General features: G+C 34.5%; 1 protein-coding gene across 3 annotated transcripts in view; it reads left to right on the top strand.

Annotated features, from left to right (window-relative positions):
- LOC140143127 (bone morphogenetic protein receptor type-2-like) overlaps nucleotides 1-24,427 on the top strand; it is a 129,373-nt gene that overhangs the window by 57,317 nt on the left and 47,629 nt on the right. Inside the window, exon 1 of one of the 3 annotated variants that reach the window (XM_072165183.1) lies at nucleotides 9,189-9,476. The exons of 1 other annotated variant lie outside the window; for it this stretch is intronic. The gene's annotated coding sequence lies outside the window, so the exon portion shown is untranslated. One more of the 3 variants, XM_072165184.1, reaches the window with a different exon arrangement.

Here is a 24,427-nt window from a genome sequence, read left to right on the forward strand (position 1 = left end):
ATTGATGACATATCTTTATTTGTTTGTTTGTTTAACCAATCGGGTGGACACACACATGGGTCCTGAGGCTTATATAAGCATGCTGGCCTATATGTAGAGAAAACTAAAATGAAACAATGAAGAAAAAGAGCAAGGAAACGAAAGGCCACTCCCAACAAATCAATTGTACAATAAATTTTACTCTTAGTCTGTGGTTCGAGAAATAAGAAATTAGGAATTCTTATTCCGTGCCCCGATACAAAGGCTGTCCATACAGTACCTGTATTTTCAAAAATGCAATGGCTGATTTCATTATATCCAAGTTATTAGCAGCCATTTTGATCAACATTAGTATTTGTAGAACTGTATTGTTTATGGAGCACTGCAGAACTTCCAGACGGTACTAGCAATGTTTTAATGGGAATTACCATTGAAATTAACCTAATGAACACCCCTTTCGAAAATGTTTATTAGAGAATATATGGCACTTCAGTTAAGGAGTAAGTAGTAGCCACTAGCGAAACTAATGGATTACAAATAACAACATGTGGACATTTTAAAACTAATTAATGTGTCTGTGAAAGGGTGTTTTAATGCAATGGTCTATAGTGACTGTTGAGGGCACTGTAACAACAGAGCAGTAGAAATTGCACTTAATTTTGTGCATAGCACGAAGGGAGTGGGGTGTGTTCACATTTATAATTCAATGTTTTATTAGATGCCTGTTTAAAAAATGAATGTCCAGTTCATCAATGTTATGATTACAACTATTGTATCATTGAAATCATACCACCTTTTAAATACTCAAACATTATTCAATACAAGTTGAGCATGTGTATGCATGCTATTTATATTGTGACCTTATACTGAGTTGTCAGTCCGCTGAAGCAACCTTTGAACATGATGTTGACAGAAAATCAACACTAAACTGGTTTGACATCAAATGGGCTATTTCAGTTGAAATCCATACACCCCTGTGGAAGACATGACCTTAATACCACACACAGGGGGTGTAGATTTCAAATGGAGTCGCCCATTCAGGTAACCATATTTGAAATTCCCACTCCCGGTGTGAAAGATTAAGGTCATGTCTTCCATAGGGTGTATGGATGTCAACTGGAATAGCCTAATAATTGATTGCTCTCTCCTTGTCTTAAAAGCTAATTATACCCATTTAACCCTTTTATACACGCATCTCACACAAATAATTTTAAATACTAAAGTGCAAAATTGTGTGACTGTATATTCCTACGCTAAATTTGAAAATGGAAAACACATTTTGAAGGCAATATGCCAAAATGCTTCTTTTTATGATAAGTCGTGATAGTTTTAGGAAAAATAAAAGGTGGTGTCATTGTTCAGATTGTCAGTCCTCGGCTACATGTAGTGATTAATGATGGCGTGAATTGTGAGAATGAATTCTACTCAGGGGAATGATTAGAAATGGTCCTGGCTGGTATGCCTCCATCTGTGGTCATTGGTCATGATGCCCTCGTTAATCAAAGAGACATCAACACAAAGTATGTGGGATTCAAAATCAGAATTAGCAGATTCAGATATTGCTAAGGCCAAATTACATGAAATATTACTCTGTATTAAATACATACAAAATGGACAAATACATGTACAGTCCAACCTCTTTTATCCGGCCATGATGGGACCAAGCATTATCCGGATAAGTGAAAAATCCGGATAAGTGAATTACATGTAATTCTGTATTGAAAGTTCCAAGGACTGACATTGTAACAACAAAAGATTGTGCTAATATGGGATAATAGCACTAAAAGATGGCTTTAGAGTGCAATATAGATGTCATTCTAAGCATTCAGAGCATGGAATTAAGGTGTTAAATCATCAAAAATATGTTTTCCTCTGAAAATTTCACAGCCTGATAACAGAGAGATCCATATAAAAGAGGTCCGGATATTAAAGAGAGGTTGGACTGTACAATCAAATTACAGAGTACCAGAGAGAGAGACACACAGACACACCGACACATGATAAAAAGCATAGATTGATAAAACATAATTTTGAAAAACATTGAAAAGGAGTAAATACTGCACTTACCTTCATTACAAATAAACAGATAAACTTATACACACATGCATAGGCATCCCTGATGACATTAGTCAATATAATTACAACTAGGTAATATAACAACAAAGGTTTTGTTTGTTTGTTTGTTTGCTTGCATTCTCGCTCACTTGTTTGTTAATCAGATTATTTATTTCCTTCAAAAGTATACATACATTGAAAAAGTTAAATTTTTAACTTGAAAGAACCAATGCTATCAGATGATTGTTTGATCCAAATGATCAATCCATCGATCAATCGATTGGTTAAAAGATATAACATGTGTAGCTTTACACCCAATCAACATTTCCTTTACCTCCCAATTTCTGAGGCACCAAAGAAGGGGGACACCTAACATAACCTACCATAAGTAGTTGGCTAAGGGCTTGTTACATGTAACCACGCTTTTATAATACAAGGAAAAATCCTCTAAATGCTAACGATAATGTATCCACAGAATACATAATTGAAACCACCATCTCGGTATCCTAGAAACCCTCTTTTTACCGCCCACGACGTCATTGATCACCAGTATGTGAAGACGATTGATAGGACATGCATATCCTCTTCACTGCCCCTATGTTTGCATTTCACCTACGCGGTTTTGTAACACTTTTGTGTGAGGCCCCTTGTGAATTACCGATTCCAGAGATCTGCATTTTATATAGAACTTGTTCTCTGTGAGCATAGCAAGTGTGTGTAGCTTATCATTTCCCTGTGTGCGTAGCAGGAACTTGTATTGTGTAGTGTAAGTTTACAATGGTTTCTAAGAAGGATGTGATGAAGGAGGATGTTCCAGCCATCCTCCATCTGTCACCTATTTATTATCCTCCATCAGTCAATCATCTTCTCCTCACTTCCCTCATCCTTTGGAAATTGAGATGTTGGTATCAGAAAAAGGTCACAGTGTAACTGTATTGTAATGACAAGTTTCATGTTACAATATTTGCCGTTGTAGTATGATGTCAAAATTGATCCTTGCCAGGTCAAATGGTCCACGCTATCTGTGTCCAGAACCATGATCAAAATGATCACAACACAAAGTCAATGGGTTGCTAATAGGTGTGCAAAGCAAGTGTGGACCAGTAACTAAGGTATAATGTATTCATTACGACAGCGAATAAAAGAACCTTTGATTATGCTAAGATCGGACGGACATCATCATCATCATCAGTCGGCTGCGGAGCAGGCGACTACAAGCTTTCTCCAACTATTTCGATCTAGGGCAAGCAAAACAATTTTGTTTGGACGGACAAGCCACTAAAAAACTGTTACTATGTGTGACCATCCTCCACAACTGAGCCCGGATGTCACCAGTGCCACTATTGAGATATGCTCCATTGAACTTAACAATAAACAACAGGAAACAAAGGATTTATTGAATGTTTTATTGATTTTTCACTACTTAAATGTCAAGTACTATAGACATGATATACATCATTTTAAAGCTAATTTCAAGCAGAATATTTTGGTTGAATATCTCAAAAATGATGATTGGCGACTTCAGGGCTCAGTTGTGCTGGATGGTCACATGTAAGTTTTGCTGTGGCTAAAGAGTTTACAATAGCTCACTTTTTTGTTCGTGATTATTGCTTGCGTCGTCAACTTTAGGAATATGTTTTGAGCAACTCTGATTGGAAAAAAAAAACATTGTCCTGGTCATAACTGCTCAGGAAAACAGCTTATATACATTGTTTATTCATCATGCGCATAGCATGTACCATTTATGTTTTCTCAATCTTCAGATGAAATATACAGAGTTTGCTTTCAGTTGTATTCTTTAGTTAGAAATTTTCTTATTCATGGATGATATTTGAAACTAGGAAAGAATGATTCATCATCATCATGTATTGAAAACTTGCAGTATACAATGTCTATAATAGCAAAGTTAGGATAAAGCTTGTTCTCTGTCATGCTAATTCAATGTGCATGTGTCTTTTGGGATGAGCTGGAAGCTGGGTTTCCTTCAAGAGCTGAAGCTAATTCTCTGCTTTGCTGTCAATATGCATTCTCCCTAAATATGTATATTTCACATGTGTATTCTCCCTAATCCTAAATGTGTATGTAAAATATTTTTCCAAAGTCATCTATAGATAGAGAACAACATTGGGGGATATCTTGGTGTAGATTGGTGTACATCAGGGGATGCTTTATATAGTAAAAATGGTGATTTGAAGGCCTCAAAGATGACTGAGCTGGTTATCGTACTACATGTAATGAATTATTCCTGCATAGCAAAACAATGTACTTTATGGATGAGGTTGCATCTTGTTTATAAATGTAAGATGATTGATGGTAGGTAGAGTTAAGGAAGATGCATATTCCTGAAGTTAACTCTCATTTATCAGGAGAAAAGTATTAACATGTTGCACTTTCAATTTCACAATATTATATGAGATTTGAATTTTGAGCAATGTCTGCTCTTCATGACAAATTTCAAACCTTTCGCTCTTTTTTTTTTTGTGAAGTAATTTAAAAATAAATAATTTCAAGGCAGCATGACTTAAAAAAAATCAACCTGAAGGTTAATTTCTATATTGGCGTCAATCCGTCCGCATTACTTGAATAGATATATCTGCTGCGATCCTCGATTAGCCTTGACATTTAAAAAGGGGACAAAACAAATGATTTAAAAGTGTTTCACACATACAATTTTGTAAGAATTAGGAAGTATCTTTACTTTTTGGTTAGACGCCACTATCTTACATAGAGGTACATACTGCTTTTAAGGGTATACGAGGTATTGTTTGTCGAAGCAGCCAAACAAAATCGATTTTCATTATCTGAATCAATATATTTTTGTAAAAGTTCATTCTACAAATCATATACTTTGAAAACTTGCTTAATTTATTGTTAATGAGTTATGTACGTTTTACAAAAGTGTTGTTGTTTCAGCCCTCTTTACAACATAACTCAAGAACCACAGGACCTACAAAAGTATATATGTGAATTTTATGCCTCCACCGCGAGGCATACTGTTTTTGCAATGTCCGTCCTTCCGTCCATCCGTCCTTCCGAGCTTTCGTCCAGATGCTGTATCTCGGGCATGGATGGGCGGATTGACCTAAGATTTTCAGGATAGGTGGGTCATGGTCAGAAACTCTGGCCACTTATTTTTTGGTGGGGTTCAAGGTCATATACTGAGGTAAAAGGTCATTTGAGGTCAACTGAGGTCAACTTGGTCTCATATGAACAGTTCAAATCCCATTGCAACCAAACTTGGGTCATAGCTGGACTTTGGGGACCCTCATCTATTGGTGGTGATTAAAGGTCATATATACTGAGGTCAAAGGTCATTTGAGGTTGAGGTCATTTTTGCTGCTTCGACCAACAATACATAGTATGCCATTAAGTTGCCAGAAATTGATTGGTTAAACATATGTTTTCATAGTCGTGCACATCAAGTTAAGTTCTCACAAAGTACAACTAATGTAACATAAGGTATGTTTACGAAAACGTGTTGATTTGTGTTAAATCGGTATGCAAGAATCGGGTAAAGCATGACAAAATTGAGGTTCTGATGCGTGTACTATGTATCCTGAGTGATATCAAAATTTAAGCTTTGATGCGTGTACTAAATACCCTGATACATCATGACACAAGATGGGCATGTTCAGACAGTTATATAATTCCCGAGGTTCTGCGTACTCGAGAATTGCGATACCTAAGTCGGTCCCCACTTAAGTGTTCTCACAACTCCATTAAAGACTGAAATCCTAGAGTTTTGCGAAGCCTGATGATGTCTGCTTTAGAATTACAACCGGAAGCTTACTGTGACCCATCTAGTGGTGCGCTGAATTGAACCTTATTAAATCTAATTAAACCAAGGTCATAGGTTAAGCTCAGCACTCAAGAATCGCAAAATGGTCGGGGAAATCCTGAAATGTCCTAAATTTCTTGGGGATAAAGTTGGTGACAAACTTAGGTATTGGAAATCTCAAGACAGGTCACACGGCAGATTTACCCAAGATTTCCTCAAAAACTGTTACTCAAGCAAACAGCCCTCCGTGTGTACGTGCCTGACTACATGTTTGCTGCTTGATTTTTCCCCATCTCTGATTTTTAAGACATCATCTATTTAACTTTTGCATCAATGATCACATCGATCTAATCGGTGTATAGCAAGGGGTTTTTCAATGTTAGTGCATATATTCCGGAAATTAAATCTGGAAAGCTGAATTAATGCAAGAATAACAATGTTTAGGGCATATTTGTGGAGGTATTTCTGGAAATAGAAATTTGATGATGGTATGGGAATTTGAAATGAGCACCTAGTCTAATTGTGAGAAGATGTTTTCTGGGATCGTTTTCTAGTTTTAAAAATTTGCTGTTTGTGTAGGTATATTCAGTAGATAAGATTGTACATTTATATGAAAGATGTAGTTAAAATTCCGACATACACAACAGTATGCACACGATAAAGCAAAAAAAAAGGCAAACGAAAGCTATGCGATTTTCAAGATCATTTGAATATATTTTGTGACATTGATTGAACAAACAGCAAAGAAAACAACAAAATGATCAACACTGAATGATCTCGTCAGAGTAACCAAGAAGAGAAATCAATTTGAGTAGAACCTGACAATTAAAATGGCAGTTCCTTTCATCTGTCCAATAAAATCTGGATTCTCAAATTGCGATGTTGCTCAAGACCGCCGAAGCCTTGATTGATTTTGACGTGAAAAAAGGTCTTTAAGATACGATCGTCAAAACCAACATTGAACTTTCATTAGGTGAGTGAGTGCGGTGATTCACATTTGTGGTTGATAGTTTTGCACATTGCCAGCAGGTTTTCCTCAACTGTAATTAGGTATTTTTAGTTTCCTTTCTTAAAAATCAATTTTCTTTATAAAAAAATCTTGCTATGATTTTAGTAACAGTGCTAAAGACTGCTTTTACAGCCAGAAGGGTTAAATCTTCCCACATGAAAAATATAAAAAAGATATCTTCCGCTTGCCACGTTTGAGTTTGAAAAAAAGCACTTTCTAAATGTTATGATCCTGAATCGTAACATGAAATATTTTACATATCCAGTGGGTTTTCTGAATATTAATTAGCCTCGGAAATATTTTACATATCCAGTGGGTTTTCTAAATAATAATTAGCCTCGGATTAGTATGCTGAAAAGATGTCTCTCCTTAATGTTCAATTTTGCTAAGAATAAAAACACAATTTCAAAACAAAAAAAAAAACAAAAAAACTTTGCTAAGAGACCCCACAGATTTTGTAATATTTTTGACAGCATGATAGAGATTGTGTTTTTGCTATATTTTTGTTCCCAATCATTTTATTCGCAAACAGGTAGCAACAAGTGGCCTCAAGGGGAACAGGTGTGATTTTATCAAAAAGATAAATTTTATACCTAAAAATGTAAATATTATTTAACTATTGATAACAGTGATCTTGATTTATGAAAAATACTCTCAACAGGAACATTTGAACTAGCTTTCTATGTTTTTTTTAACCACATCATTGTTCAAGTGTTCTATAAAGAAATTAAAAACCAACATGCATGCAAAGGACAAAAAGGACATTGTCAACAACATCTAGAAACACTGGAGAATCATCAGTCAGTCTACCAACAGCATTACACCACTGATGACGGAGAATGGTTTCTCTGAAATATTCATTTCAAAAAGTGAGTGTTGTTGACCAGTTTTAAACTATACCTTTGATACATGTATGCAGTTTCACTTAATCAATCTATCTCAAGTTTTGGGAAATTGAAAATCCTCGCAAAATAAACTTGTTTCAGAGTTAGCGGTAAGCAATCGTTATTAATCGCGAGGGCAGTGTGACGTCACTAAAAGCTGGTTGATAAAACTATTGAAGACACTACACCACTGCCTTAAGGTACTTCACATGTGCATGAAACTCCATCTCCTTTTTCTTATTGCATCCTCATTGCATCGTAGTCTGAGTCTAGCGCCTCACTGTAGCAGTACTATGACTCAATAAACACGGTCAATGTATAGCCATAGAACAGGTTGTTAGGTAGTTGCAAATGATATTCAGATTAAAAGTGACTCATACTAAAGGAAGGCGATGTTGATTTGAAAGGCCATAAAAAGGGGTGAATTTTGTTTTCTTTTTCTTGTTTTCTGTGAAATTTATTAAGGGTTCAGTTGAGTCTGAATACAACCTTTCTCTTAATTTGTAATGTAATTACATAGCAAATGCAATTTAAATGTGTTGGGTGTTGTTTTTTCTACATCATTTTGGGAGGGAATGAAAAAAAATGTGAGATGAATGTAATTTCTGCATTTCAGAACTTTTGTTACTAAGGCGACAGGAAAAAAACCCTGTATTACGGGCCCAACCGACTCATATTTTACATTTTGGGAGAAATTGTTTAAAATTTGGCTAAAATCATGTAAAAATTAGTCACTTTTCAGCAAAAAATTGCTGATTTTGACTCAAAATTTTGTTTTTGAAAACAATTCAAAACATTTTCAGAAACATATTTTGAAAATGTTTTGAAAAATCCAATTTTTATCAGATTTTTCAAGCTCTCAGTGATATTTTAGGGTCTTTTTAGCCTAAAAAAATAAAATTAAGTAAAAAAAAATCCCGACCAACTGACCCTACTTGAATCTTCCATCTGCCCCTCAAAACTGGGTGGGGATTTTTTTTTGTCGCCTAATCGCAAAATAAATTTTGAAAGATGTGAAACAAATCATAAAAATATGAGATGAAATAAAAAAGAAAAAAAAAATCATTTTGACAGGCATCAAACAAATCATTATTTTAAAATGATAAAGCAACAGATATTTAAAAAGATTTGACATTGAATATATGCTAATTTAATACTGTGTGTGAGTAACCGGGAGAGAGAGAGAGAGAGAGAGTAAAACCTATAGTGCATTGATCATGTTGAACTTGAGTGCTTGTGACACAACATAGAGCAGATTTTGTAATTTGTTCCAAAATACTAACTTATTAATATACAATGACTTACACAAGTACATGACATGTACACTGATGTATATTATGAATATAACTTAAAATTGTGTTTAATGATTCAGTTTGAAGCCCACACTGCTGACAGTACAATTTATTCACCACAACTTCATAAAAATCATACTGAGCACGTGGAACAAATGTAAATATTTGTGTGGCCTGATGTATGCCGTTAGGATAGGTTCGTGCATAGCTACCTGTGTTCTGACAGCTGGCCCCATAGAATAGTAAATCGATGAAGTGCAAAAGAGGGATAAGGACGTTACTCGTCGACGAACGAGGAACGACAAACCACCTTGTCAAACGGAGATTGGATATAGTCGTGGTTTAGAGCTTGTCTTAGTGTGCTTGCCGCATTTGTTTGCTGCTGCCAGGGAAAACGTGCTTGTGTGTTGCTTACTGAGGAATTTTAAGGATTTTGAAGCACAGTTTTCAAACGGTGCCGGCCATCTTAGTTACCGCAGGTGAGAGAGGACTTATGTACTGCTTGACTTTTTCTGTGATGATATTTAGATGATTGGCACATAGAGGACTTTAAAATATGATATATTTTGCCGGAGATGTTTCATATGATATTGACCTTGGGAGAGATGAGTAATACATGACCTTGTGAGTTTTATATTTTCTTGAACATTTTCTAGTATTTTTTAGTATTCTATCATTTTTGAAATCAGGTACACGCTTCTAAGATGGCGAGGCAGTGCGGTAATTTTATCCAAACATAGAAGCAAAATCTGTATGTAGTTTTGTATGTAATTACACATACATGCATCTACATGAAAGAAATTAAGCTTGATGTACAAGAAACGTGATAAAAGCAGTAAAAAATGTAAAAAAAGGAGTAAATAATTAAACCTGGCAGTACATTTCTAGTTTCTACACGGTCAGAAAATGTTTGTCAGAAATGTTGTTAAATATGTTATTTCAAATGCGATTGTGCAATGTGATTTTGATTTAACTTAAGGATAATTTTAAAGAAAAATTTTACTTTTTTACATTTTTTGAATGATTATACATGTTGATAGAAATGTAGGGATATATATTTTTACAGAAAAACTTATTTTTCACATCCCTTATTGAAAAAAAATGTTTATATATTTCCATGACTTGACATGTTTTTCAATGGGTAATTTATGGTAAAGTGCTAAGTTTTCCATAACCAAAAAGCAGGGAAATACCAAGTTTGCTATAGAAAAGTGTATTCTATACATGTATGTTATAAACCGAAAGTAGTTTCACACATTTTTATCGCAACTGATGTGTGTGCCTCCTTGTATTCCACAGATATAAATTGCAGGTGCAGTGGTTATGATAGAGTTAGTAATGATGGTATAATTGATCAAAGCTAGTTACATGTAGTACCATTAGCCCCAGGCCCATTCATTGCACTTTATTGCATTTGACCAATCTATAAAAGCAATGCTAAGGTGACCGAATACATTTTAAGCTCAAATAAAATTATAAAAACCTAACTATTAATTTTTAATCACTGTATACGCTCTGGGTAAGTAAGAATTGCTTTGGATGCGGAGCTGTGTGGTATTATGATAATGTTGATAATGATTAACGTAATGTATTGAAGCAAAATGGTTTGTTTGCAAGGAAGATTAAAGGTTGCCATGGAGTGTGTAATAAATTGTCAATAAGGTTTTGGTTGTGGAAATTTCCTAAATTGGTCAAAGATTTTAGAAATTGTGTTTACAGTACCAAACAGAATGAAGTGAATTATGAGAAAGAACTTGAGATCAGCTATTGCAGTTGAAATCCATACATCCCTAGACGGAAGATATGATCTTAATATTGCACACAGGGAGTGTGAATTTTCAAATAGGGTTACCTGAATAGGTGACTTCATTTAAAATCTTTACCCTTTATGTGGGGGATTAAGCTCATGTTTTCCATAGAGGGTGGATGGATTTGAACTGGAATAACACAGATGCAAGAAATATTCAATTTTTCGCAGACCTATCATTACATATCTGCTTATCTTGCGGATTCATTTTCAGCAACCTTGAACTTGATTTTGACATTAGATTAACATGTTGTTTCATTTAGGATGCAGGAATAAGTCAGTAATAATTGTAGTAGTTGAGACATCGTTGTAGTTAGGATAAATCCTTGGGGTTAAAAACACCAAATGGGCTAAGAATTTCCTAAAATGTGGACTGCCTGAGAGCAGTAGTTTATGTGTTTTTACAATGTGTATCAAAATGACTGGTACCCATTAGATTTTTGATATTTATTGCCTCTTTGAAAAATCTCTTTAAATGACTATGCTTGGTAGTTTTTACATTTTTGTAGGTATTTCATTACATTAAACTACAGGTCTTGTTATTTATGGTGGATCAACAGTTGCATCATTTACATTACAATTTACATTACAAAAATCATTTATAATGCAATATTCCCCAAATAAATTATGCTCAGAGCACTTACAATAGCAAATTAACTTAAATGCATGCGTATAACAAAATTAATAACCCAATACAACAATATAACATTTCATAATATGTTAACATGGAAACAGATATGTCAATCATGGAATTCAACTACATCATACTATTGTACAAAAAACAACCAATAAACAAATTCTAACAGATTTTTCTCGACAAAATGACTCACTCGCCTAGGTCATCTCACACATTACGCCTCACAGATTTCAGTAGTCTATTTCAAGCCAAGTGCTTTATATGCATTGCATAAATTGCATTTAGTCTTTTCAGTACTAGAAAGGAAAGTGCTTATAGTGCTAATGGGGTATAAACAAGAGAAGTATTAACCTTAATACGCCCCTTGTGAATTAGGAAAACTGAAAGGCTTGTGCACTGGAATGTCAGTTACTGTCAACAGTAGACATCGTCAGATGTGATCTTTAATGTCTGTGAACTAGATGTCATTTGCTATCTTCAGTAGACAGCATCAAGGGTGATCTTTAATGTCTGTCAAATCTTCTGTAGACGGCATCAGATGTGATCTTTAATGTCTGTGAACTGGATGTCATTTGCTATCTTCAGTAGACAGCCTCAAGGGTGATCTTTAATGTCTGTCAAATCTTCTGTAGACGGCATCAGATGTGATCTTTAATGTCTGTGAACTGAATGTCATTTTCTATCTTCAGCCGATAGCATCAAGCGTAATCTTTAATGTCTGTGAACTAAAATGTCATTTGCTATCTTCAGTAGACAGCGTCAGGTATGCTCTTTAATATATGTGAACTTAAATGTAATTTGCTATCTTCAGTAGACAGTATCAGATGTAATCTTTAATGTCTGTGAACTGAAAAGTAATTTGCTATCTTCAGTAGACAGCGTCAGGTATGATCTTTAATGTCTGTCAACTAAAATGTCATTGCTATCTTCAGTAGATAGCATCAGATGTGATCTTTAATGTCTGTGAACTGGATGTCATTTGCTATCTTCAGTAGACAGCATCAAGCGGGATCTTAACATATGTCAACTGAAATGTCATTTGCTATCTCCAGTAGACAGCATGTAATTTGCTATTTTCAGTAGACAGTATCAAGCATGATCTTCAATGTCTGTCAACTGAAACATCATTTGCTATCTTCAGTAGACAGCATCAGGCATGATCTTTAATATCTGTGAACTGAAATGTTATTTGCTATCTTCAGTAGACAGCATCAGGTAAATTGAAATTTCAGTGCTATCTTCAGTAGACAGTATTATTAATAGTATTCATGATATGATCTATCCCATTTTGTGTACATCTTTGTTAAAATTTTGTTCTGTAGATTTATAGCCCAAAACCTTAAACTTATCAAATAACACAAAAACATGACATACAAACAAACACAACAAATACAGAAACATATCTACATCATAATTTTGATCAAATTGCTTTGAAGGAAATTCAAAAATTGAATCTTCTCAATATTCTCTTTATCATGTTTATATTTGAAATAAATCAACCAACCTGTCAAACAGAACATTCAAACCAACCACAAGCAACAACAAGTAAACTTTTGGATGGTTGTTTTCAAGCCATACATAATGACACAGAAATACCCTGGACTGAATGCCACATAAAATTATGTATGAACTCGCAGAAGGTCATTAAGCAAATATACTTCTTTAAAAACTACATAATATTTATAAGTAATTGATGGCCTGTCTGTAATATGTTAGATTATACATGGAGTCTGCTGTCATTAAAAACATTGGGAAAAGATGTGTGGGGAATAGGGAAATGACCTGTCAACGAAATATGAATGATGTTAAAGTGTGCTGTCATCAGTAGATATCATTAAAATGTGTTTGTGAGATATGTGAAACGGAACTTGCTGTCATCAGTAGATCGCATTATGTGTTTAAGATATGGGCGGTTTAAAACTTGCTGTCATCAGTAGATAGCATTATTTTGCCATTTCAAAATGTAATGTTAAAGTTTATTTTCAAGGGTAAATAATTTTGTGTTGTTTTCAAGACTTGATGTTGAATATGCTATCATCAGTAGATAACGGGAAGGGAACATGAACAGGAATTAAAAGATTATTATCAGTTGGTTATTTAGTTGGTTAGTTTGTAGGTATTGTGTGTTTATTTCTTTGTTAACTTACTGTACTGTCTGATTGACTGACTTATGCGACTCTCTTTTCACTTTCTCTATCTCTTGCTCTCTCTATCTCAAGTTCTGGTTTGTTTTTTCAAGTTTCATTTATTTCACCATTCTTGGTACAATGCAGTAAGAATGAATAATAAACTCAATTGGTCAATTACATGGTGGGTAAACCAAAAGGAGCTAGAGCTAGATATAATTGGTCATCCTTAAAGTGTGGAGAAATTTTGGGACAAGCTGCAAACAAAGAAGACGAGACAAGGTAGGAGAAAGACAAAGAACAGACAAGACAGGTGTATATTTCATGCTTGCTCACTTACTTATTCACTTATAAATTTCTTGAATTTTGATACACCTGTTTATTTCATGTTTAAAAAGTTTTGGAGAAAAATCTTGAGACAGAAAAGAATGTGAATGCTACATTTTTAATATTCAAAGTGTTGTAAATATACCAACAAAAACAAACTTATCATCAGCATGGGTGTAAGCTGTACAAGCTGTGCATATGAGCATAATGACATAAAAAAGTTCCCTTTACCAAATGCTGCATACAAAAATTGAAACCCTGTCATATGAAGTCAAAAAGCAATTACTGAATACATTAGCGAATATTCATTACTCAAAGTTGGCATATAATGTTAGATGATTGGAGCAGTGATTAAAGCATTAGTAGAGGGTGTTTATATAACATGGAAATAACCCATTAAAGTCCAAGTAATGCTATCATCAGTAGATAGCATTTTAATGTGTTTTTTCTACATGTACCATGAGATAAAATTCTATTTAGCTTATATTGAAAATAATGTTTTAGGAAGGATTCTAATTACTGAGCTCAGGTATTTTACAACTGAATTTTGGTTTTCATCCCAAGAGTAATTTCATCAGATTAGTGATTCCTTTTAGTTTTAAGAACTACATTTCATTATTGGAAATTATTACAGGAAAAATCCTTGAAGAAGTTCATTAGGGTTATAGAAATTCATAATAAACTGAGCTCAAAAAGAAACTTATAATTTTTTATACCACTTGTGAATCACAAGGTCATATCTTAAAATGGTGTCAATCAAAATGAACCAAAATTACACACAGGATTACTTTAATACTCTACTCAAAACACATGTCAGTAACCAAGCAGTTGTCCAACTGACACAACAGCAAAATGCACTGTCATGAGACAGCGTCCTGGACTTCCTCCACTTTCACAGCCCAACATTTGGCACCCAGCTCAAAAAATCTGTAAGAATGCACACAAGATCCTTGCACAGATGATAAAAAGGTGCTGCTTTCTGCTTTTCATACACTTTTTTCATGAAACAGAGCTGGGCTGTGAATGTGGTCCAGGAAGCTGTTCCATGTCAGTGCATTTTGCTGTTGTGTCAGTTGGATAACTGCTTGGTTACTGACATGGGTGAAGAGTAGAGGATTGAAGTAAACCTGTGTGTAATTTTGGTAGAATTTAATGGACAGGATTTCAAGATATGACCTTGTGAAAAATTATAAGTTTCTTTTTGAGCTCAGTTTATATACATGTCAAAACCAACTATGTTTTTACTGACAATAAGTGTTTATTTATTTATTTAAGCTTTCTTTAACTGGGGTAAAACAAATTGTTAAAAAACAAATCATTACAAATGAAAAAAATAAGTACAGAAATTGTTTAATGATAGTCATTGTTGCCTGCCGCATAAAACATGTATATTTTGAACTAAAAAACACAATGGTGAAAATAACACAATATAAAAGGTCAGTCACGCAAGCTGTTCATAATGAGGATTGAGAAAAGTTGTGACATAACATGTCATAAATAATATGCAGGTGTAAATGCGCTCTGTGTCTGAGTGGGATGATGAACTTGGAGCATCGGTCAAAAAAGCAATTTCCTGTACCTACATCTAAAACAAATTTGTCATCTAGAAGTGCAAATTTATGGCTTGACTCTTATATATACAGAGAAGTATTGTAATTATAACTGCTAGATGTTTAAAGTGACCTTTTAGTTAAATTTAAGGTGATGATAAAGAGAGATTGAAAATCCATGTAATCCGGGAAAATTTTAGAATGACAAGAACAAACAAAAAAACAAAATCAAGGACAGCTTGTGAGTGGCGACCGCATTGTAAAGCGTAATTTATCCCCATTTGCAATTATATCAAGGTCTTGCCTTAACATTCTTATTTGAAATGATTCTTCCATTACATTTGAAATTACAGTTAAACAAAGCATTCATATCATCAGAATATAATGTGTTTTTCTATCAGAGAGAATGATTGTTCCCAGTTGCAGTTATCCTAAGGTCTTGACATCATCTGATGTATCAAAGCAATTTCCCTTTATATTTATTTACATGTATATTTGTAGGGATTCTTTCATTTCATTATTTTTAAAATTTTAAGTGATGCAATGGATTGCACTCATCAGAAGATGGCATTTACAATGTGTTTCATGTGAGAATGATTGTTCCTACTGCAGTCATTCTTTAAAGCTTGTCAATTCTGTTGATAAAATCCCAAAATCGCCCCTTTACATTTGTATTTGCACGTTTCATTTCATTACATTTAAAATTTTAAGTGATGCAGTGGATTGCACTCATCAGAAGATAGCATTTACAATTGATGTGTTTTACTATCAGAGAGAATGATTGTCCCTATTTGCAATCATTCTGCAAGCTTGTTATTATTCTGTTGATAAAATCCCAAAATCATCCATTTTTATTTGCCATGTTTCTTCATATCATTACAAATTTAAGTGATGCTTTGTATGCTTGCTGTCATCAGTAGATAGCATGAAATACTTTTGATGCGTTTACATTTACAGGGCTTTTGTTTCATTTCCTTTTGCTTCCTGTTTATCAATATTTTGCAATCTCTTCCACTCTTCCTTCCTGCATTAAGTGCATCAGTATTGTTTTATCTTGTTTACATCAATTCTTGATATATCTCCTGTTTTCAATACCATATATCCAATATCAGTATCTTGATTTTATCTCTGGAAAATGCATTTACTGAGTCTGTGAAAAGTAGAGTAAAATATATTATTTTGTTTTTATTTGAATTTTTGGTAAGCAAATCGACTTGATATGCAATGGAGAATTGCAACCAAAATTGAATGTGTGAAGTATTTTTGTGGGATCTGAGAGTATGTCAGACACACCAAATTGCATTCTGAATACGAGGAATGTCCAAATGATATCAAATAATTAAGATTTTTTGAAATTTGCGATATAATACAAATTTTATGGTAAATTAATATTAAGGACCTAAATTTTTAGTTATTTTGGGAAACTTCATTCATATATATCTTCAATACGAAAGTTCAATATTTTCATATGATGGTTGTCTTTTCTTCCCAGCTACATGTACATACACTTTTAAAAGTACATTATATCATTAGATTTATAAAGTTTACTTGAGGACTATGAAATGTCAAAAATGCCGCCAAGGTGGATGACCAAGCCCTTAAACTAAAAGTATTATAAAATTTACACACCTTCATTTCTATTATGAGTAAAACCTTATGGCATGCAAAATATGAATATTCCTTTCTGTTATGAAAACACCATACACCCCTGTCATAAGTAATTCATAAAATTCATCATACCTGTTTAAATTTAGCGTGACTTAGTAACATTATCCATCGGCAATATCAACAGTCGTATTGCCTCCGAAAAATTATGAACACGTACCGATACTTAAGGTGGTGTGATTCATGCAGTGATCCTAAAATAATTTTCCACACAATTATGTGCATAATAATCGCAGGTGGTTGATTTATGAGCACGCATGTTGAGTTTTATAAAAAGCGCTGTTTTCAAGCTACCATCATGAACAAAATATTATATTTCAGAAGTAATTGTGCATTTTGGATGGGTATGTTAGATTCTTGATGAGGTTCAGTTGCATTGTGCATGAGAGTAAAATAAAGTGTTTAAAAAAATATGAAAATTACTACCCACAGGGTCTTCAGCAATTTCTTGTTTCTGATATGAATATTTCTATTCTACAATAGAGTGCTTGCGGGGAACTGCATTGATTTTGCTGTGAAAAATTCATTAGCCCAATTTGTTGAATTGCTGCTAGAAAATGATATTAAACTTAAGTGTTTTGCTATGTCTAGTTTGATACTTTCGGATGAAGAAGAAAACTAATTTATGCCATATGGTGGTGTGTTGTAAAGGAGCCAAGGCCTGGAAATCTTGAGATATGAAAATATCTGACAAACACTGTCTGCTATTACATACATGTCTATGGTTCAAGCCTAGGTGAAGAAACTTTGGCATATTTAATCTTAGCTGTGACAGGCAGAGTCAAATAAAGTGTGTTTTGTCCCAATATTAATTAAGAATGTTAATTTATTTGCATACATGTTCAATAATATCAGATATTCTGTCCCATATTTAATCAGAAATGTCACATATTCACCCCAATATTCATTAAGAATGTTAATTTATTTGCACATAAGGTCAATAATAGATAGTTTCTGCCCCATATTTGATCAGAAATGTCATCATCATCAAGCAGCTCCTCCTCAAAGATGTGTTATATACAAATCAATTCCCGGATAGCATTACTTGAAATACCGTTACTCATAATGTGATCGTAGCCAACGGCAACAGTGACATGAGGTTGAAAACTCCGTCATTGATGATTAATTCCTAAGTTGTAAAACGTCAAGAGCCCGTAACCGGCGAGCTCGTCAGCCGCGTTTACAGTAAGGTCACTGACATTGATATTAGGCATAGATGTCGACAATGATGATCATATTTGGATGGTGTCTGTAGGCTATCTTTTGAAATGTTGACATGGTGGGAGTCGCATAGGAAATATAAAGCGAGATATGTTCTTTGTATTCCTGCAAGTGAAAGAGCAGCGGAAATACTGAACAGGTAGAGTAGTAATGTGTTAGAGGCACATAGGTGCTATCGCTGTAAACTTATTTGTGTGCCAGTTCATTAGGATGAACCCATTTTGTGGATTTTTGGGAATGGTGGTTTAGGCCTTTTTAGCCGCTAAAGATGTAAAGAAATGTGACAAGAAAGAAAATGTGATTACATTTTAAATCAAATGGAAATCAAAAACCCCAAGCTTATTTTCAGCATCATTCATGTTGTCAGGATTTTTGTTTGTTTCAAATTGAATGCATGTATTGTATTACACACTCCAATAACATATTAAAAGCAATGAAAATCCAGAAATCAGAGCATGAAATTGTTCCTATGTTCTATGGATTTTCCTTACCAAACTTATCATACATTTAGCTGTAGGCATAATTGCTTATTCGATCCTTTTCAAAAACACATGCAGAACATGAAAGTATTCCATGCTACATGTTTTCCCTTTCCCATCTGGTGCCCTATACACCATAGGAGCTGAAGTACATGTAGAAGCATACATATGTACATGTATAATCCATGTCTTACTTCCTTTTTATGCTCGAGCCTTGCTTTTCCTCCTCATTCCATTATTTGGTCAAAAGTAGTTCCCGAAGTTATTTTTGAACACATTTCAATATTTCAAGGTACTTATTTTTGTTCCCAAAGATATTTTCGAAAAATTTCAATATTTCAAGGTACTTATTTTGTTCCCAAAGATATTTTTGAAAAATTTCAATATTTCAAGGCACTTATTTTTGTCCTTATACATCATGATGCATCAACTCATGTCCTTATTCTGAGAATTAGCAGGGTCACCAGCAAATAGCTGTTTTTCTTTCACATTCACACAAGATAGCTACTACAATAAGAGAATTTTACAGCATTGAAGAGATCTTATTTAGAGCATGAAGCTCTCATGTTGAGAGGGAGTTCTCATATCATTCCTCTCCATACGTCTCAAGTCGTCCATGTAATCGTAAACAGGTGGGATTGGGTTCCTTGCGTTTTTCAAAAACAAACTGTTGTGAGTGCAACTTGGACGAAGTTGAGTGCAAATGTGATTGCTGCTATGTGTAAAATACATCATCTTACAGTGAAAATGCACTTTCTGCATCTCTACCTCCAAGTTTAATAGAAAGCAGCACTTGTTAATTAGTAAGTGGAACAAATCGTTTTAAAAGTCGAAGTATTAAAGTCACATGGCAGCCGTAACACTTTGTTTTATTTGCACTTCATATTTGTTTTTCTAAACTGTTTTTCTTGAAATGCTCTACACATGAAGCAGCTTTTACACATCTCCTGTAGATAAAGCTTTCTTTCACCCACCAGTCCTAACTTTTATAATATCAGAAACTAACAATAATTGGATGCACACTGTGAGCAAGCCTATTTTTAAAGGATCATTCACAGTTTATCTTGCATCTAGATTGGTGCAGACCAATATTTGAATCAACTGTAACACCCCACAACAAGAGGGAAGAAGCTGTCCACATCTATGATCTGATGCGGCCACAGAGTGCTTGCACATGTTGCATCAGGAATAGGTGTACATCCCGACCCTCGCACTCCGTGCATCCGCGGGTATTCATGCTCGACAAAAATTTCGCGAAATAAGGGGTGTTTTCAGATGAAGAAACGCGATTCACGAAACAGACAAAAAAGGGGTGTTTTTTCAAACCATGTGTTCGCGAAATTGAAAAAAAAGGGTATTTTCTGCCAGAAAAGGGTATATTAGAAATATTGTTCGCATTTTAGCGAAAATAGGGGTATTGACGAAGGGCAAATAAGTCGCGAAATTGCTAAAAAAGGGGTGTTTTTCCCCTAAAAACTTCGCGAAATGAGATGCAAAAGGGGTGTTTTTAAAGTTCACCGACAAGCATGAATACCCGCGGATGCACGGAGTGCGGGGGCCGGGGTGTACATATGTTTGTCCAATCACTAAATCCGGATCTTGCAGTCCATATCAAACTGGCTCCAAAAGCACCATTTGGAATGCCCTATTATTGCATCGTTTCTGTCATTGCATCGTTGCTGGGGCTTGTCATATTACCTGCAGGTGGTATAGTCCCTAGATAGATACATCTTTTGTTTCTCCTGAATGCCAATATTTTCCTATTTTGTTTTCCCATATTACAATATTTGAAAGGTTCTTATAGTTTCAAATACTGAGGTTTGATTTAATTAAATGTGATTTGTATTCGGTATGTCTATTAACTGGAAATTTAAATTGGAGTGATAGCAAGTGATGCAAATTTCACAACTGAAGCTCTAATTCAAGTGATTTATCAATAAAACAATTTTGAAAATTGTGTCAAGTTCTTTACTTTTACATGTATAAAGGAAAATGTCGTAATATACTCAAATGTCACTTTCATTGAGTTGCCAATTCAAGAAGTCAAATAGAGCGTACAGTAGGTAGTCGTTGTGATTGGGTAATCCAAGATAAAAACACTTACCAAAAAACGAAAATTGGAGTGAAATTTGATTAACATTTCCCTGTAAAATTTGCATTCAGGCATTACCAATACAAAGCAAAAAACAACAACAACAACATAGCAAACACAACACTTCAATATGTCATTTTAAAAGTGCTGAAAATATCTGAAGAAGGCGCAGCATAATAAAACCTTTTGTAGTTGTTATGTTGGATCAAAGTGGATGGATTATTTTGTCTGTTAAAACAGTCCTTATATGCTTAAGTGAACTGTCAGATGTCAGGTTACCAAGTACACATTTGTTTGGCTATTCTATTTGAAATCTATCCCCCTATGGAAGACATGACCTTAATCTCTCACACAAGGGGTGTAGATTTCAAATGGAGTTGCTAATTTAGGTAACTCCATTTGAAATTCACACTCCCTGTGTGGAAGATTAAGGTCATGTCTTCCATAGGGGTGTATGCATTTCAACTGGAATAGCGCATTATTTTTGTGTCATGTTTTGCTAGCCATCTCAGCAAGGTAGGAATATTATGTAAAGACTCTATCGGTTGGAATTGATATCCAAGAATAAAAAGTGGTAAAATGTCTTTACTGATAAGAACAAAATATCAGTGAGAAGGGTTTAACTAGAGCTTTTAGAAGATTTGAAGGCTTTGCAGTATTTCTTATCAAATAGGGAGGCAGATTTGGATTATTAACTTAAAGTGATAGGGTAAGCTATATAAGTGGCTGAGAAAGTATGAGAATTTATTTGAAAGGCTTTTACTGTCCACTGTCATTGAGTAAAAATGGCTAAGGCTACAGTCACACCAAAGCAACCACTGGTCTGATTACAGGAATATACAATAATGACCAAATATTGATTAAGATAATATTTCATTACAAAGAAACAAATAAGTACAGAGATTTTTTTAAAGTAAGTGATGATTTTCATTGCTTTTTAGAACAATGCTCAATGTTTAGGCCATTTGCATTTCATCTTTAGTTTTTCTGTCACCTACCCATGTTTGTAGTCTAGAAGAATGTGTTTAATTCTGCATTAACTTGCTCAGTACTTAAGCTAGTAAGCTTACTAATGTTGAAATCCCCAGGAATATTTGCTTTGTATGTCCATTTTTGGATCTTTTTTTAAAATTATTATTTGCTCCTTACTTTGCTTACAATGTGTACACATATTTTCTCATTTCGTTATTGCCCACTTTGTACAGATTTGATCAGATTTGTGCCACATATAATTTATTGCAAGCATGAACATCACAGAACATAAGACCAAGAGGCAGTGTTGATTCTTAAGGCTCTTCTTGCTGGTTGCCTTTTGGGGCTCTATTATGATAACCATTGGAGCCTCAAAGTGCATGTGTGTTTAGGACAGGGAAAGTTAAACATAGGTGAATTTTACAGAAACATCCCGAGGTTATTCAATTGTCTAAATGTGAGGCGATCTGTATAACTGTTTGCATGGAATAGATTAGTTGATGGGGGTTGTTGATAGTCATGATCATACTAATAATAAACTAAAATTGCAGGTGTCCCATTCTGCTCTACATTTCAAAAGGAGAGGGGTCTGTGATTTGCTGAGTTTCCCATGAATTTGAGGGACTATGGCAGAAAAAATGGACTCCTGGAAACATTTCAAGCCCCCCCCCCCTAAAAAAAGAGTATCAAATGTGCCTTAGAATCATGATAAAAAGCTTGATTTATCATAGGTGTATGTATGAAAAAAAAGTGAATTTAAGGACAAGCAAGATTGTTCAAAATAGGCAAAGAATGATGAATTGCATGTGCAAAAGTTACCAATTCTACACTGTGTTTACTTTGTTTTGCACTAATCTTTTGCACCAAATCCTGTCTAAGAATCGATTAGTAGATTTTTGTTGAAATTCAAATCGTGTCTTTTAATACAATGTATGTAGGCAAAGCAAACAAGAAATAACAATGAAAGTATTATATTTCTTGTAAAATTACAGAAAACATATTTTTGGAATCATTCCTATTCACCAGCATTTGTCAAGATGAATGTAGATCCAATCAATGGGCTATTCTATTTGAAATCCATATACCCCCTATGGAAGATGTGACCTTAATCTTCCACACAGGGAGCGTGGATTTAAAATGGGGGTTGCCTGAATGAGTTACTCCATTTGAAGTCTACATTGTACACTCCCTGTGTAGGAGATTAAGGTCATGTCTCCCAAGGGGGTGGATGAGTTTCAACTAGAATAGCGCACTGTAAATCAAAGTTAATATGTAGAATATGTTATCGCATATGTTTGTGAAAAATATGTAGGCCTATGTCACAGGAAACTACCACTTTTTATATGCCTCGTGGAGTTACCTTACTGCCCACAAACCATATTGTCATCTTAATGCAATGAAAACAAACACCCAACATTTCCTCGGAAGTGGATGCCAGGCTTTGGCTCACATGTGCTAGATAACATGCAAACTAATAAAAAGTAATTTCATCGTTTTCTGGAGTTGTAGCGATGTAGCCCATAGCCATGCAGACAATTGTGAGGATGGAGCCCTATTGACGGCTGCTGCACTGATAACCTTATGTAGCGGCTGATTGAAACGACCCATGGCAAACTGAAATTGCTGTTTCTACTAGTCTTCTTCCATTGATGCTGCTTAAGATTTCATTTCTATATTTTCAATATGTTTTATTGTTTTTTTCAATGGTGTCTTGTTAAGCTTGGAAAACTATATAGGGGATGTGGAAATATCGTTTGTTAAAAAACATCAAAGGAAAGTGTTACGTATGAATATTTCACCTTGCGGGCAAACTGAGTTAATAAAATAATGTGGTTAACTGAAATACTTGCATTTACTTGCTTCAAATCGAGACGTATTTGATTCCGCACCCATCATTTACATTTAGAACGAGACTTACTGTGCACAACTGCAGATGTATGACTTTGAAAAACTCTTCAATTTCTGAATAAGAAGTTTTCCTTCCTTCCCCTGGACTAAGAAAGAAGAAACAAAAGTTTGTCTCAATTAGCAATAACAGTCCTGATTCATGAATGTCAGATACCAAGGAACTTTTACTCTCCTTTTTAACAAGTGTTATAAGAAAGAATCGGGGACAGTGAAGTTGACACATTGGCCTAGGCTAGAATCAGGTGGAATTTCACCTTTGAAATGTGTGTACTTTACATACAAGATGCTGATTCAACTACATGTGTACAGGGTGTCCCAAAATTATCAGTATCCATCCATAAGTCAGTTTTTCATATAATGTTGAAGGTCTACTTGACCAGTTGACATCATAATAATTTATTTCCTTATCCTGCACAAACACACAACACATCTTTGCTCCTAACATTTAACATTGAACTTCATTGTTATATTAATACTGCAATGATACTGATCATCTTCCTACAGGTTGTATCAAAATGTCTGCTATTCATGCAGTTTCTAGGTTTTAACATAAAAAGTCCAAAGTTTTGAGATATTTTTCCAAAATATCAAGAGCTATCTCAAGAATCATTCATTTTAATGCATCTTTCATGCTGATTCCAAATAT

Source organism: Amphiura filiformis, chromosome 20 (assembly GCF_039555335.1).
Source record: "Amphiura filiformis chromosome 20, Afil_fr2py, whole genome shotgun sequence".
Lineage (NCBI taxonomy): Eukaryota > Metazoa > Echinodermata > Ophiuroidea > Amphilepidida > Amphiuridae > Amphiura > Amphiura filiformis.